The following is a 17,701-nucleotide window of genomic DNA, read 5'->3' on the forward strand; positions in this document are numbered from 1 at the left end:
AGCCCTCCCATAGGGCCCTCAGATAAGGAAAAATATGTGTATCATTCCTTGTCTAACCCCGCCACTAAAAATATGTGTCCCATCACAATCGGAGTTATAGAAACTCCGATATTCCATATTTCATTTCGGTGCCAGCGAGACTGCAGATTTCTGATGAGTAAAGGGACTTTGCAAATGAGGGTGACCCTGCTATTGTGTTGAGTGTGATAGCATTCCTTTGAAGTATAAAGGAGCTGTTTCCTCTTTTAGCCTGGTGTCTATTTATCACAAGCCTATGCTACTAGGAACTACATTCGTATGTTAATTAACATGGACACTTGGTGGCTCCTGCTATTTGCCTAGAAGCCACCTCTGTAGAGCATAAGCTCTTGCTCCTTTGAAAAATACTATAGGAGAGGGGGAAAGAGGGGTTTGGAGGAAGGGATAGACTCTTAATATTTTCTATGACAGAACGATATAAAGTTGGCTTTGTCATACAAACTGCCACAATCGTAGTGAATGGCATAAAGCAGCTATCAAAAAAGATAAAAAAGGGATCAACAAATATATCTACAATCTATAACGGGGGTTCAGACTTGAGGTACACTTATTCTATTCTTAACTTCATCTCTATCTCTTATATCAGAAGTAGAGTTGTAACAAGGACAAAAGGAACAGCCACTGAGGAGCGGGGGCGCCATTCTCGTGATTAAGGGTGCCAACCTCCGCTGACAAACAGGAGCAGCAATAGGTACAGACTAGGGACACCTTGAGGTCCATATTGATTTCTTTTTTTATTAGACAACGGAAACAGTTTAGCTATTTAAATTTGTTTTGCACATATGGGTTTTTCTTTTCGTTGTTGGAATTTTAATCATATTTAATAAACAATATAGTTTTAAGGGAATATATGTTCACTTACATTTACAGTCTCCAGTAAAGAATATTTTTAATGCAGTATGACTGCTAGCACACTATTTGTTGACTTATTGACAAATGCTTATGTGTATGCATAATATGCAAATGAGTGCGCTAATGATTAGCTTTCCAGTTTTCCTATCCATTTTTGCTTTTCTGGCACTGACTCGGCTTTTTATGGATATGTGAAGACAACTATCAGTATGTGTCTTTATGAAAACTCTGAAAGAGAAATATAATCTCAGTGACTTGTATTAAACCACAGCTGCGCCAGAGAACCCAGCATTATTCCATCATCACTAGTGTTGAGCCACCCCCGTAGTGTTCGAGTTCGGTTCGGTTCGTCGAACACCCTTGTGTTCGTCGAACTGTTCGTCGAACACCTTCGAACACTGTTAAAACCAATGGCAGGCAAGCAAAAACACATAGAAACACATAGAAAACACCTTCAAATGTGTCCAAAAGCTGACAAACTGCTCAGAAGACATAACTAACACATGGAAAAGTGACAAGTACATATAGTCATGCGAAAAGAAAAGAGGTGAAGGAGTAAAAGGAGGGGGAGACACAGATATAGGCATGTCATGCCCTTCTAAAATCCAAAAAGTGAGAAGCCGACACGGCCAGTCCGTTCCTGCCCGTGCCACCTCCGTGTCGCCGGGTTTGTGCCAGAGCCACGGTGGACCCTGACGGCCAGCCCCCCTCTCCCAATACTGGTGCCTGTCCGCTGGTGGGTCGAGCCCCCCCGCGGTGGGGGGGGGGAGTAACATCTGCAGAAGAAAGACCATCTTCCAGCCAAACTAACATAGAATCATAGAATCATAGAATCATAGAATGGTAGAGTTGGAAGGGACCTCCTGGGTCATCTGGTCCAACCCCCTGCTCAAAGCAGGATTCACTAGATCATCTCAGACAGATGTCTGTCCAGCCTCTGTTTGAAGACGTCCATTGAAGGGGAACTAACCACCTCTCGTGGCAGCCTGTTCCACTCATTAATCACCCTAACTGTCAAAAAGTTTTTTCTAATATCTAATCTGTGTCTTCTCCCATTTAGTTTCATCCCATTGCTTCTATTCTTTCCTTGTGCAAATGAGAATAAAGATGATCCTTCTACAATGTGACAGCCCTTGACATATTTGTAGACAGCTATTAAGTCTCCTCTCAGTCTTCTTTTTTGCAAGCTAAACATTCCCAAATCCTGCAACCGTTCCTCATAGGACATGGTTTGCAGACCAGTCACCATTCTGGTCGCTCTTCTCTGAACTTGCTCCAGTTTGTCTATGTCTTTTTTAAAATGTGGTGCCCAAAACTGTACACAGTATTCCAGATGAGGTCTGACCAAAGAGGAGTAAAGACCGATAATGACTTCACGTGATCTAGACTGTATGCTTCTGTTAATACATCCCAGAATTGTATTTGCCTTTTTTGCTGCTGCATCACACTGTTGACTCATGTTCAGTCTATGATCTATTAGTATACCTAAGTCTTTTTCACATGTACTGTTGCTTAGCTCTATTCCTCCCATTCTGTATATGCTTTTTTCATTTTTATTGCCCAGATGTAGTACTTTGCATTTTTCCCTGTTAAAAACCATTCTGTTGGTTGCTGCCCACTGCTCCAGTTTATTTAGGTCTTTTTGAATCCTCTCTTTCTCTTCTCTAGTATTAGCTATCCCTCCTAGCTTTGTGTCATCAGCAAATTTAATCAGTTTACCCTCAATTCCTTCATCTAAATCATTGATAAAGATGTTGAACAATACAGGTCCCAGGACGGAGCCCTGTGGTACTCCACTTGAGACATTCATCCAGCTGGATGTGAAGCCATTTACAACCACCCTTTGAGTCCGATCACTAAGCCAGTTATGAATCCACCTAACAGTTGCCTGGTCCATTGCATACTTGGTCATTTTTTCAATAAGGATGGTGTGAGATACTTTGTCAAATGCTTTGCTGAAGTCAAGATATACTATATCTACAGCATTTCCCTGATCCACCCAGTCAGTGATTCTGTCATAGAAGGAAATTAAGTTAGTCTGACATGACTTGTTAGTTACAAACCCATGCTGACTCTGGTTAATCACTTCATTCTTATCCATGTACTTACATACATGTTGTTTAATAATTTGTTCAAAGATCTTTCCTGGTATAGAAGTCAGACTCACCGGCCTATAGTTCCCTGGGTCCACCTTCTTCCCCTTTTTGAAGATAGGAACAACATTTGCTCTTCTCCAGTCTTCTGGGACTTCTCCTGTTCTCCAAGAATTTTCAAAGATTATGGAGAGTGGTTCTAAAATTTCTTCTACGATCTCCTTCAGTACTCTGGGGTGTAATTCATCTGGACCTGGAGACTTGAACTCATTTATGTTAGCTAAATATTCCCTCACAATCTTTCTGTTTACAGATAACTTGGATTCCTCTATTCCTTTAAAAGGACAGTGAAGATCAGTTGATGTTACATTTTCTTTCTGAGAGAAAACAGATGCAAAATAGGAATTAAAAAGTTCGGCCTTCTCAACATCCTCTCTTACCATTTCTCCATTTTCATCCTGTAAAAATCCTATAGCATCTTTGACTTTTCTTTTACTTTTGACATACCCCCAAAATCCTTTTTTATTGCTTTTGACATCTCTTGCAAGCCTTAATTCATTGTCAGCTTTAGCTAACCTGATACGTGCCCTGCAGGATCTGTAGACTGCATTATAATCTTCTTTAGATATGCCTCCCTCTTTCCATTTAATAAACATTTCTTTCTTTCTTTTTAGCATGTGTTTAAGTTCTGTGTTCATCCATCCTGGTTTCCTTAAATGCTTCCCATTCTTCTTACTTTTCGGGATTGTTAACGATTGTGCTTTGAGAATCTCATTTTTAAAAATTTCCCATCCTTCCTGGACATTTTTGTCCTTAAGGACATCCAGCCATTGGATCCCTCCTATTCTCTTTCTGAGTCTCTTAAAATCTGCCTTTCTAAAATCTAACCTTGAAGTCTGAGTCTTCACATGTCTTCCTCCTCTAGTTATCCAAAATTCTATAATAGCATGATCGCTGCCTCCTAGGGTCCCAGCCACCTTTACCTCCTCAACCATTTCCTCCCTGTTTATAAGGATTAGATCCAAAGTAGCAGATCCCCTTGTTTTCTCCCCTACCTTTTGGAAGATAAAGTTGTCAGCAAGAGAGGATAAGAATTTGCTTGACCTGTTAGTTTTACTTGAGAGAGATTCCCAACAAATGTCTGGATAGTTGAAATCTCCCATGACCACTACGTCATATTTTTTTGAGAACTTGGTCATTTGATACATAAAGAGTTCATCCATATCTTCAGCTTGCCCAGGTGGCCTGTAGTAAATGCCTACAATGGTGTCCTTTCCGTTGTTCTCTCCTTGTATTCTTACCCAAACAGTTTCCACAGAACTCCCAGTCTCTGAAGCTTCAATCTCTGTGCAGATATACGCTTTTCTAACATACAATGCAACACCTCCTCCTCGTTTATCAAGTCTGTTTCTTGCAAATAAGTTGTATCCTTTTAGCCTTTTATTCCAATCATGTGTATCGTCCCACCAAGTTTCAGTGATTCCAATGACATCATATTCCTTTTCCTGCATTAGTAGTTCCAATTCTCCTTGTTTGTTGCCCATGCTTTGTGCATTTGTATAAAAACATTTTAGTTTGTGATTGGTTTCTCTTCCTCCCATATTTTTATTATTTAAATTGTTTTGTCTTTGTTCTTCCTTTCCACTTCCAGTAGCAGAGATCTCAATAGTATTTGTCAGCTGTATGGCTTTTTCTGGCCTTTTGCTTCCCTTCCCACATTGTTCTAGTTTAAAGCTCTTCTGATGAGTGTAGCAAGGCGACTTCCAAATACATGTTTTCCAGTCTTCGTAAGGTGCACCCCATCTCTAGCAAGTAGTCCATCGTATAGGTAATTCATTCCGTGATCCAGAAATCCAAATCCTTGTTGACGGCACCATCGACGTAGCCAGTTGTTCACCTTTAGAATCTTATTCCACCTCATTGTTCCATGGCCATCCACTGGGAGGATGGATGAGAAGACCACCTGCGCTCCCAATTCTTTCACTTTCTTGCCTAAGTCTTCAAAGTCACTGCAGATGGTTTCCAGGTCCTTTCTTGCGGTGTCATTTGTCCCCACATGTATTAGCAGGAATGGGTAGTGATCTGTAGGTCTGAAGAGTCTTGATATCCTGTCAGACACATCTTTAATTTTTGCTCCTGGAAGACAGCACATTTCTCTTGAGGTTATGTCTGGTCTGCAGATAGCGGCCTCTGTTCCTCTTAACAGGGAATCCCCCATGACCACCACTCTCCGTTTTTTCTTCACAACATTCTTCTTTCTCCATCCAGGAGGATTCTGAGGGCTTACAAGGTTATTCATTGCTGGCAAAGTCTTATTTTGCTGTATTTCTTCATGGTTCTCCTGCGTGAGAGCCTGGTACTGGTTCCTGAGCAGTATGGGTGCTGACTGCCTCTCGATCCTCCTGCTTCTGTGGGTCACATGCTTCCATTCCTCTGTTTCGTCAGGTGCAGTTCGAATTTCTTCTCTTTCTGAATCATGAAGAGATAATTCTGCTCTGTCTAAGAACTCTTCACCTTCCTTAATGATTTTCAAGGTAGTTAACCTCTCTTCTAGATTTCGCAACTTTTCCTCCAACATGGACACAAGCTTGCATTTCTGGCATGTGAAGTTTGGCTTTTCCACTGGCAAGTCTGTGAACATGTAGCAGGATATGCAGCTCACCAAATGGCTCCTGGACTCTTCCATGTTCTTACTGTTAATGTTCTGAAAACAGTGAAAAAAAGCTTAAAAAAAAAGCTTCAAAATGTGCGTGCCGGTAGGCGCGCGGTTTACCGATGTCCTCTTTTCAGCTCCAACAGCCAAAATCCAGTGTTCTTTGAGCTCGCAGAGACTCTTCACTTACCCCAAAATGCAGTGGGAATATGCAAATTATCTCCTCAGGACTCCTCCCCTGGTTTACCGATGTCCTCTTTTCAGCTCCAACAGCCAAAATCCAGTGTTCTTTGAGCTCGCGGAGACTCTTCACTTACCCCAAAATGCAGTGGGAATATGCAAATTATCTCCTCAGGACTCCTCCCCTGGTTTACCGATGTCCTCTTTTCAGCTCCAACAGCCAAAATCCAGTGTTCTTTGAGCTCGCGGAGACTCTTCACTTACCCCAAAATGCAGTGGGAATATGCAAATTATCTCCTCAGGACTCCTCCCCTGGTTTACCGATGTCCTCTTTTCAGCTCCAACAGCCAAAATCCAGTGTTCTTTGAGCTCGCGGAGACTCTTCACTTACCCCAAAATGCAGTGGGAATATGCAAATTATCTCCTCAGGACTCCTCCCCTGGTTTGCCGATGTCCTCTTTTCAGCTCCAACAGCCAAAATCCAGTGTTCTTTGAGCTCGCGGAGACTCTTCACTTACCCCAAAATGCAGTGGGAATATGCAAATTATCTCCTCAGGACTCCTCCCCTGGTTTACCGATGTCCTCTTTTCAGCTCCAACAGCCCAAATCCAGTGTTCTTTGAGCTCGCGGAGACTCTTCACTTAGCCCAAAATGCAGTGGGAATATGCAAATTATCTCCTCAGGACTCCTCCCCATGTCGACTTCTTTTCGTGGACAATGTGATACAATCCCTTTGTTACGGACACGCCCATCGCTACAAATTCCAGATGAGGCACAAAAACAGCAGGTGCTTCAGCGGATATCAAGTGCTCCTTCAAGTGGGCTCTCCTCCACCTCAACTTCAACATCACAAATACTCCAGTCCTCAGAGGTGTCACCCCAATCGCACTTGCTTCCTCACAGCTCCCAAGTCTCCAGCTGCCCGTCTGAGTATGGGGTAACACAGATGGTTGAGTCTGCAGAGCTGTTTACTCATACTATAGCCTGGGAAACGGAGGTCTGCTCCAGAGCTTCTGTTAATCCAGATGAGGAAATGATCTGCACTGATGCCCAGAATCTTTATAAGTCGGATCCAGGACCAGATGAAGAAGGTTCTGAGCATAATGTAGACCCTCGTTCCCAAACTGTAACTCCTGTTGATGGAGACAATGATGAAGACGATGATGAGACTCAAATACCTGATTGGAGAGACAACTTGACTTTTCGATCAGGGCAGGAAGAGGTTGGCTTTGAGGACGACGGGTGTGATAACACACAGGGTGATGATGACAAGGTTGGAGATCCCACTTACTGTCAACCCACAGTCAGCCAGTCGATGAGGTCACCCGGGCCTTTGCCTGGCCTTGGGGATGTCGCGGTGGTCGGCTCCCTGGCCCGTACCCTGGGGTAACTCTTAAAAAGGGTGGATAATTGTTAATTTTATAAGAGTTCGTGACGCCACCTGTGGTATCTGGTGAGAAGCACCAGCGCTGCAGCAGTCCACTGAGGCCCATGATAAGGCAGCTCGATGGTATAGCTCCCCACAGGTGGAGCTAGGTCTCAGGGCAGCGTATGCAGGGGGAATGCAGGACAGGCGAGACCCAGCAGGGTCAGAGCAAGAACGGGAACGGACACGGTAGTCACTTCAGTACCTTTTACTGGAGGAAATTCAGACACATCCCGGAGCACTGTAGGGTGAAGGGTGCATATCAGGATCCTCCCCAATGAGCGGGTGTAGGGCCTCCTGTTTCTTGCCTCAGTGTAGTAAGTTTTTGACCTGCCTGGAGCTAGGCCTAACTTTGTCTCTGTCCTGCGCTGGCTGACCTTGTGGTAGGGCCTTCTCTTGGAGTTCACGCTCCCAGTATGCGGGGCCTAAGCGTCTCCTGGCTCTGTTACGTATCAGCACCTTAGCGATCCTGGGACTTGTAGTTCTCCAGGGATTCCGGTTATGCCTTACTGGGTCATAGAGTTCCCGGTAAGCTCGGATCCGGTGTCTGGTAAATGCTTCGGGGTGAGCTGGTTAAGCTCCTCTGCCCCTTATGTACTAACTCGCCACTCGCCTTCGGCCTACTCGGGCCCTCACTAGGCTATACACACTAACGGCAGCTTGCCGCGCTTCACCGATCTTATGGCGCCGGCACACCTTAAGCTCTATCTGGGCTCCCTGAATCTAGCTAGCAGGAGCCTCGTGCTCCACTGCTGAACTATTAACTGAGTTCTCTAGACTAGACTGAGCTCCACTGCAGACTGACCTCTCTTAGGCTTCTCTACTGCAGGAACTCTTCAGAGGAACTGAACTGCCTAGCTCCACCTTCCCTATTTAGATCCCTAACGGGCTCCCTCTGCTGGTCTGAGGTGGAAGGTGGAGATGTGTGAATGTTTATGGGGGCCTCTTGTGGAGGATTCCATCAATACACTCTTCTAGGATCTGTGATACCAAGCGCAGCGGGGCGTCACAGATGCTATTGCCAACGAGGTTAGGTTGCGCCTTCCTGGACAGAGACGGAGTACTGGATGTAGTGGCTCTTCAGGTCGCATGGGCTCTAAGCCTTGCATAGCCTGGGCATTTATTCAGATCGATAAGGATGACTAACTCGTGTTATCTGTAATATTTGTCACCAACAGCTAAGTAGAGGCCAAAAAATCCATAGTTTGAGTACTTCATGCATGTACCGTCACATGGATATGAAGCATAAGTTGCAGTGGGAAGCTCACTGTGCTACAATGCGGCCTAGCAGGCTGGGCCAACCACCGTCTGCCCCATCTTGTGCATCCGCGGCCTCTTCATCCTCTGTGACTGGGGGGAGAGCAGTCACACATGTTTTTGGACGCAGACCTGCCACCTCTTTACCTGCAACAGCCAGTGTGATTGGCAGGTCGTCAGTTCATTGGGAAGTGGAAACACCTGCTGGTGTTGAGCGCTCTCTGACATCGAGAGCACCACCTTTGGATCAAGGCAACCCAACATGTCCGCCTGCATCTTCCTCACAGACCGGCAGTTTGCCAGGGACACCCTACTCAACCCCGTCAAAGCACAACAGCCAGCCCTCTGTCCCTCAGATGTGGAAAAGTAAAAGACCATTTCCTCCTAGCCATGAGAAAGCTAAGAGGTTGAATTTCACCATCTGCAAGCTGTTGGCTACAGAAATGCTGCCTTTCCGCTTGGAGGACACAGTGGATTTTCGAGACCTTATGTCCGTTGCAGTGCCCCAGTACCAGATGCCCAGTCGGCACTACTTCTCAAAGAAAGGTGTGCCTGCGCTCCACCAGCATGTCGCACACAACATCACCGCTTCTTTGAGAAACTCTGTGTGTGACAGGGTGCATTTCACCACAGAGACTTGGACGAGTAGGCATGGACAGGGGCGTTACATGTCGCTGACTGGGCACTGGGTAACTATGGTGACAGCAGGACAAGGGGCTGCTGTCCAAGTCTTACCGTCCCCACGAGTTTTGCGTCAATCCTCTTTATTTCGAAGTTCCTCCACTGCTTCTGCCTCCTCAACCTCCTCTCGGACCTCCACCTGCACCCAAAGCCTGTCTGGTAATGCCACCTGCTTTCTAACTGCGCAGAAGGAATCCTGCACACCTCCTTACTATGCTGGCAGCAGGGCTCAACGGCATCAGTGTTTACTTTGAAATGTCTGGGAAATGTGAGTCACACAGCTGAGGACTTGTGGTCAGCTCTGGAGACCCAGTTTCATGAATGGTTGTCTCCACTGGACCTGCAACCAGGAAAGGCCGTGTACGACAGTGCTGTAAACCTGGGTGCGGCCCTTCGCCGGGGCAATGTCACACACGTGCCTTGTATGGCTCACGTGTTGAACCTGGTTGTCCATAAATTTTTAGCCCACTATCCCGGACTAGATGGCCTTCTGCAGAGGGCACGGTCGCTGTGTGCTCACTTCCGCCGTTCGCATCCCGCAGCTCAACGACTTACATCTCTACAGAAGTCGTTGGGCCTGCCATTTCACCGGCTGAAATGCGATGTGCCGACACGGTGGAATTCAACTCTGCACATGTTGCAGCGACTGTGGCAGCACCGACAAGCCCTGGTGCAATACGTTCTGACATATAGCCTGGGCCAACAAGATCCAGAGGTGGGGCAAATCACGCTGCAGGAGTGGTCTCAGATCAGGGACCTATGAAGTTGACGAGCCCCCTGGGCCGTGGGGTACCCTGAGCCGGGCCGGTAGACGCTGGGGGTTGTAGTCACTGTGGCGGTGACCCGGTCTGTGACCCAGGGCGGTCAATCCAACGGTAATTTGTATATATGGATTTTATCATGTCCGACTACGCCACCTGTGGAGTGCGGCCAAAGGGGCCGCCGCTGCGGAACAGTCCTCTGAAGCTGGTGGTTTTGCAGCAATGGTATTATTACTCACCACAGGAAGAGTGTAGCTTCAGGGCAGTGTGGGTGGATGATGGTGGTTGTAGTGCAGGGAGTCAGTAATGAACACAGAGTCCGTGTGATGCAGTCCCAAGATCTTTACTCACAGTTGTTGCAGTCCAGATTACAGGTACCAGAGCAATCTCACCCATCGTGCTGTGCGGACTCAGTGAGGGGCTCAGTCCACCCCCAGATAGCTCCGGAGTACTTAGCAGGACCCCCTTCTGTGTGTCCTTTCTCTGGCCTTCTCCCTGCACCTCACACCCAGTGACACTTCTATCCGGTATCCTCGGGCCTTGGCGGACGACTTGTGTTCCGTCCCCTGGGTCCTATGTGGCTACCTTCTTAGTGAGACTGGTGTGGACTTTTGCCTGCAGTACATGAAATGCTGCAGCCTCCGGTTTCTAGCTGAGCCTTGCTGTTTCTCCTCTAGTTGAGGGACCGGTTCCCCTTATCTGGCCTGACCCCTCTACCTCCTGGTAGCAGCGGGAGTACGGGTGGCCTTCTGCACGGCCCGTAGCCCTAGGGTCCCTTCAGTTCCTGGAGCCTTCCTGCTCCCACTCCTCTCTTCTCTCCTTCAGTCCTGGGCCTCCCAGGCTAGGCCCGCCTCCGGAGCAGAGCTCATGCCGAGCCTCTGCTCCTGTTACTTTTCCTCCTCTGACTGGCTTGCTCTTTCTAAGATGGCTTCCTATTTATACTCTCCCTGTCATGTTCTTCCCTAAGCTGCTCCCCTAAGCACCTACTACATAGGACCCTCCCACCAGCTAGGGACCTGGGACTGTGCTCTCCCTTAGGAGCAATCTCGCCCTACCCCGACTGCGGGTATGTGTTGGATGCAGGTGTTAGGGTCCCGAGCCATACTCCTTCATTACCAGAGGGTGAGATACCACACCTCTGGGTGAGATGCAGTAACTCTGTGGCGACTGAACCCTCAGGGGCGCTACACACCCTTCTGCACAGTTTTGAAATGGCGACAAAGATGTTTAGTGCTGACGACGATGCCATTATCAGCATGACTATTCCGGTGATTTACATGCTGGAGCACACATTAAACAGAATTCAGAGTCAGGTGGTGGGACAAGAGGAGGTGGAGGAAGTAGAGGAGGAGTCGTATGCGGAAGGGATAACATCTCCAAGGTCCAGATGGTTGGCAGCACCAAGGCGGCAGGCATGGGAGGGTGGGGGAGAGGGATTAACCAGGGCGCATGGTAGCCACCAAACTGTTGAGGAAGGTGCAGGAGCCGAGTAAGAAGTGGAGGATGAACTGGCGATGGGCATGGAAGACTCATCAGATGAGGGAGACTTTGATCACATTTCTGTTGTGCGAGGTTGGGGGGAGAGGGCAGAGGAAGGAAGCATGATTCTTACCTCGCTACCAACACAACAAGGACTTGGTGCTCCTGGATGCGCAAGACACATGAGTGCCTTCTTGCTGCACTACCTGCAACATGACCCTCAGATTGCAGAATTCGAAGTAATCCCGACTACTGGGTTGCCACACTCTTAGATCCCCGGTACAAAAGTAAATTTGCCGAAATAATTCCTGCCATAAAAAGGGATTGACGCATGCTGGAGTATCTGCAGACGCTGTTGCAGAATCTTACATGTGCTTTTCCACAAAACCCCAGTGGTGCACGAAGTGAATCTCACAGTTCTAACTTGCCAACCGTGGGACTGTCGACTCTTTATCACTCAAACCGTAACAGTAACACAGTATCTGCTGGTAACAGCAATTTTGTGGAATCATTTCACCACTTTTTTAGACCATCCTTTGCAAGGCCACAGGAGACAAGAAGTCTGACACATAGTCAATGCCTAGAGAGGATGGTGCAGGAGTATCTCCAAGTGAACATCGAAGCCATGACTGTGTCACTGGACCCTTGCTCATTTTGGTATTCCAATCTGGAAAAATGGCCGGAGCTCGCCACTCACGCCTTGGAGATCTTGTCACGCCCTGCAGCTAGTGTTCTCTCTGAACGTGTGTTCAGCGCTGCTGATGGTGTGCTGACAGATAAGTGCACGCGGCTGTCCACTGAGAATGTAGACAGACTCACGTTCATAAAGATGAACAAATCATGGATTCGCAAGGACTTTTCTACCCCTGTGTTATCCTTGGGAGACTAAAAGCTTGAGGATTTGGTAATATCACCTCACCAACCATTTTAAGCAACTGTGGGGCAATTGATGCCACTTAACCCTAGAACGCATGACCATAAAAATCTACACTTTCATATACCTGGGGCCTTTTAGGCCCGTGTGCAATTAACATGGAATAACTCAAACTCAAATGACAAACAACTATATACATGAAGTATACCTAGAGTTTCAAAATTCTAACTAAAGTAATCTTGCAGAAAATAGAAAACAATTAACAGGGCGGGACTGTGAGGCCCCAGGTATGCATTCTAGGGTAAAGTGGTGTCTGTGCCACAATTTTGGGAAAAAATGGAGACTCTTTTTGGAGTCCCCTTGCTGTGTCTTACGTGACGTTGGCATCGTCAATTCCAGGTGGGTTGGGTCGCTCCCCCCCCCCCTTTTAACTGTAAGAAACTACATACACTATGGCTTGGGGTAACACAGATGGTTGAGTCTGAAGAGCTGTTTACTCAGAGGTCTGCTCCAAATCTTCAATGTCTGCTAGTCAGCGTAGAATTTTTAACTGCATCTAGCTTATTCAATACTTTGGGCGTAGTAGCCCAGCTGCGAAGCAAGCTGCACCGCCTGTGTATCTAATAAGAATTTTTAAATGCATCTAGCCTAGGCAGGCTGTGGGGACCCCAACCAAACCCAGACGCTCAGCCCCCCTACCGCCCCCCTTTCCTTGACAATACAATAATGTAACTCTTACAACTGGATGGGTGAGGATCGGTCACAGCTTTATTAATTCTTTATACTCATTACATTAGAAAGGCATTTTATTTCTAAAATAATTCAGCTTGTTGCAGCATGCCCTGGGTCTCCACTCCGGCAACTTGGCCAACAAGTGTAACTCTCCAACATGTTCTTTCTATTTCCAGGCCACGGAGGATCCTGCGTACTCGTATGCAGGACTCTGACCCCCACCCATCACTCTTAACGTTTGTTCCACTCCGTCTTGGAGTCCTGACAGGAATATGTCCAGTCCAATATCCATTAAGTGAACACTGTCGGGCCGTATGAGGCCTGCTTTATCTCCTTCCAGTTGTCGGTGTCGTACCACTACACCGCCTCTGTCTCTTCTAAATTTTGCCATCCGAATATTTATTACCTGCCTTGTCCGTTCGATGGCCGTGATGTCTCGCGCACCTTGCCATACCGCTATCGGCACAATCTCTGACCATACTATAGCTAGTTTTGTGAAAAATTCTCTGAAGCGCTCAGTGTCTAGTTTCATTATTGCCATTAGTTATGCGCTCTTGTGATGACCTAGGTTGTTTCCCCCGGCCTGTATAACTAAGATGACCGGACATCTTGCCTCTCTCCCTACCTTGATTACCTCCATTAGTACCTGTGGACATAGCAGGCCTCTAATACCTCTGCAGTTGAAATATGTGTTATGAAACTCTAATTTCCTCCCGCTTGGGCGGACTTTCGCCCTTTTATCTGCCCAATATATATACGAGTGGCCTATCACCCACACTGTTGGCTTAGCGTCACCTGTAAAAGAAACAAACCACGTTAGGATAACAAGTCCGGTCTTATGTATCATGCCAAACACGTGGATCGCCATCTCCCTATCCTCTGAACTTCCGTTTCTGACAGTCCTGTTCTTGCTGCTTCCGTGGCCGCGCCTATGCGGAATGAGTGTGTCCCGTAATCTTTGGGGTGGTTCCCTGCCGATGTTATGCATTTATTAAATATAGCTTGGAACTGGTATCTTGATAATGGCGTTCCATCAATGTGTGATAGGAAGAAATTACTTTGTGATCTGATGGTTAGATATGTTTTTACTATTGTTACCAGACTCAGTGTACCATTTGTAGGTTGTAGAAGTACCCAAGTGCCCCTGCCCGCTGGAACCGTTTTCGATTTGTGTATGCGTAGACGTATTGCATTATTGGCTATGACTACGTCCTGGTGTAATAAGCCTCCACTGGTGGTAATTTTGGATTGAGGGACTAATTTGCTTATGCATAGCGCCCCGAAGAAGGCGATCACAAATGCAGTAGACAGTAGTGTTGCTTCAAATTGTGAGTGTCATGTTAATGGTGTTAGGGATATGATGTGAGAAATCAGTTTTAGTGACACGGGACGGGACGTCTACACTCCTGACTTGACTGACCCCTTTTCCACCCTTTTATGGATTGTCTGATGATGAATCTTTGTCACATCTCCCCAATTCAGTAGTTGGAAGTGAAATGCTACTCCGGTCAGACACCGCAGCGCTGACGCCCCTGATATGCCCCTCATCATTAGCTGGTGGAGAAATTCTATGGTGACTTGTGATCTGGCTTGTTCACATTGGTCAACCCGTCTGCCTGCTACTAGTCGTGTCCACTCTTCCCATGCCTTACCGTATGCTTGCCACGTCGACGGGGCAACTGACGCTCTGATTAATGGCATCAACTATTCGCCACTAGATCCCATAGGGAAGGTGGGCAACTGTTGCCCGATGGGTGGGCGTTGTGGAAGAGCTCTGTGAAAATCTGCCAATTGAATTGTTATAAAGCGTTAGCAGCAGCTTTAGACCCCTCAGCATAGTGGCTAGCGCGGACCCATACATTGTGTTTTAGGCACAGGAATGCTAGCCTGGGTAGTAGGCCTAGCACTGGGAGAGACGATGATGCCATCTTATTAATGCAGTGCGCTAGGCTGGTGTTTTTTGTTATGAAGCGTATATTTTTGTAAGCCAGGAGCGCGCCCCATATTTATATTGCTACCACTATTGGGAAGAAAAATTATTTTCAGGGCTAGATGCAGCTAAAAATTATTTTTAATTTAAAAGCTGGTGGAGCTTGGTATAGATGGCCTAATACAATGAGTCCCACACACTGCTAGAAGGCCAAATATTTTTTCAGAGCTAGATGCAGATAAAAATTATTTTGAATTTGCAACCTGATGGAGGTCAGTATAGATGGACTAATAGAACAAGTCCCACACACTGCTAGAAGGCCAAATATTTTTTCAGAGCTAGATGCAGACAAAAAAATATTTTGAATTTGCAACCTGATGGAGGTCAGTATAGATGGACTAATAGAACAAGTCCCACACACTGCTAGAAGGCCAAATATTTTTTCAGAGCTAGATGCAGATAAAAATTATTTTTAATTTGCAACCTGATGGAGGTCAGTATAGATGGACTAATAGAACAAGTCCCACACACTGCTAGAAGGCCAAATATTTTTTCAGAGCTAGATGCAGACAAAAAATTATTTTGAATTTGCAACCTGATGGAGGTCAGTATAGATGGACTAATAGAACAAGTCCCACACACTGCTAGAAGGCCAAATATTTTTTCAGAGCTAGATGCAGACAAAAAATTATTTTGAATTTGCAACCTGATGGAGGTCAGTATAGATGGACTAATAGACCAAGTCCCACACACTGCTAGAAGGCCAAATATTTTTTCAGAGCTAGATGCAGATAAAAATTATTTTTAATTTGCAACCTGATGGAGGTCAGTATAGATGGACTAATAGACCAAGTCCCACACACTGCTAGAAGCCCAAATATTTTTTCAGAGCTAGATGCAGATAAAAATTATTTTGAATTTGCAACCTGATGGAGGTCAGTAAAGATGGACTAATAGAACAAGTCCCACACACTGCTAGAAGGCCAAATATTTTTTCAGAGCTAGATGCAGATAAAAATTATTTTTCATTTGCAACCTGATGGAGGTCAGTATAGATGGACTAATAGAACAAGTCCCACACACTGCTAGAAGGCCAAATATTTTTTCAGAGCTAGATGCAGACAAAAAATTATTTTGAATTTGCAACCTGATGGAGGTCAGTATAGATGGACTAATAGAACAAGTCCCACACACTGCTAGAAGGCCAAATATTTTTTCAGAGCTAGATGCAGAAAAAAATTATATTCAATTTGCAAACTGATGGAGGTCAGTATAGATGGACTAATAGAATGATGCTATGCCCAAAAGGTTTTACTTCACTAGGTGCAGTAAAAAAATTGGTATTCTATACACAGGTGGTGTAGCTTGCAACACAGATAGGCTACTCCACTGACTAACACACTCTGCAATAGGCCAAAAAGGATTAGCTTTGCTAGATTTAGCCAAATGCTGTGAAAAAAACTTGCACAGCACTGGCACAGACCTGCCTGGCAAAAACTGATAGGAAATGATCTAACTTAGTCCTGAAAAGGACTGCAATTACAATTAGTCTTTACTCCCAACCTATCTATTTAAGAGCACAGACCTGCCTGATAAAAGTCGTAGGAAATGCTGTAACCTAGTCCTTAAAAGGACTGCAATCACAACTATTCCCTACTCCCTAACTATCTGTAGATTTGTGCGAAATTTGGCTTGAAATTAACAAGGTATAGCGCACACAGCAACAGCGGTGCCGTCTAACACGCAGCTGCAGCAGTGAGAAAATGGTGGCGACGGGGAAAATGGCTGGGTCTTATAGGGCAATGACACTGCCAATGACACATACACTTGCTTGTGTGAAAAAAAGCACTTCGCTCCGTGTGTGCGCTGCTGATAGGCTGACAGATTGCACCTCCCCACTGTAAATGCGGGAAAGAGAAAAAAAATGGAGATCTTCATTATTCCTGCAGAGATCCATCCCCTGCCCCTCCCCCCGCCCCGCTGTACACTCAAACTGCGTATTAACATTAATTTTCATCATTACTGAGAAAAAATCCAGTTATGATTTTGGTGCATGAACAGTTATCAAACATAACCTCGAACAGCCAAATTTTTTTCAAATCGTTCGTGTTCGCCGAACGGCTCGAACACCGCCCAAAACAGCTCGAATTTGAGATTGGCGAACAGTTCAAGTCGAACACCGATCATCTCTAATCATCACTATTTCTATAGTCCATTGTGCATGGGGCTTGTTACACTCATATCACTAAGTACAGTATTTGTGTGTGCCCTCATTTACATTTGTTCATGCCATGTTGAGTGTCCCTACTGTTACTCCTGTGTGCTGACCATAGTTTTTCATATTAGTAGCTCATGGGCCGCTATTCAAAGTGGCACCACCAGACCCTCCTTACCCTCTATCACTGGTCACCAGGAGAAATGGCCAAGTAGGACTAGCTTACAAAATGAGTTTTCCAATGTTATCTCAGTTCTATGAAGAGTTTGATGCTGACATTAGGGGAAATGTGATGGTGCAAAATGTTGTGCTGTGATATCACCACCGAGAGACATCAATGTTAGAGAGGAAGAAGCATTAAGCATGGAATGATTGGATCTCTAGCCTGAAGGACCTGCTACGGAGGCAGAGCAAGGTGTGGACAGTTTGAGAAAATTGGGGAGTCATTGCCTTCTCAGTGTGGGTTATGTTTGCCAGCATAGATTTGGCATGTACAGCAAACAGAGTGAAACTAACTCTTTATGTGCAT

At 45.9% G+C, this 17,701-nt stretch overlaps 1 protein-coding gene across 1 annotated transcript in view; it reads right to left on the reverse strand.

The window, feature by feature from the left end:
• SMOC2 (SPARC related modular calcium binding 2) overlaps positions 1-17,701 on the reverse strand; it is a 748,277-nt gene that overhangs the window by 487,189 nt on the left and 243,387 nt on the right. The window lies entirely within an intron of this gene.

Source organism: Phyllobates terribilis, unplaced genomic scaffold (assembly GCF_046119375.1).
Source record: "Phyllobates terribilis strain yellow unplaced genomic scaffold, ASM4611937v1 Scaffold_3__8_contigs__length_932513732, whole genome shotgun sequence".
NCBI classification, from domain to species: Eukaryota; Metazoa; Chordata; class Amphibia; order Anura; family Dendrobatidae; genus Phyllobates; species Phyllobates terribilis.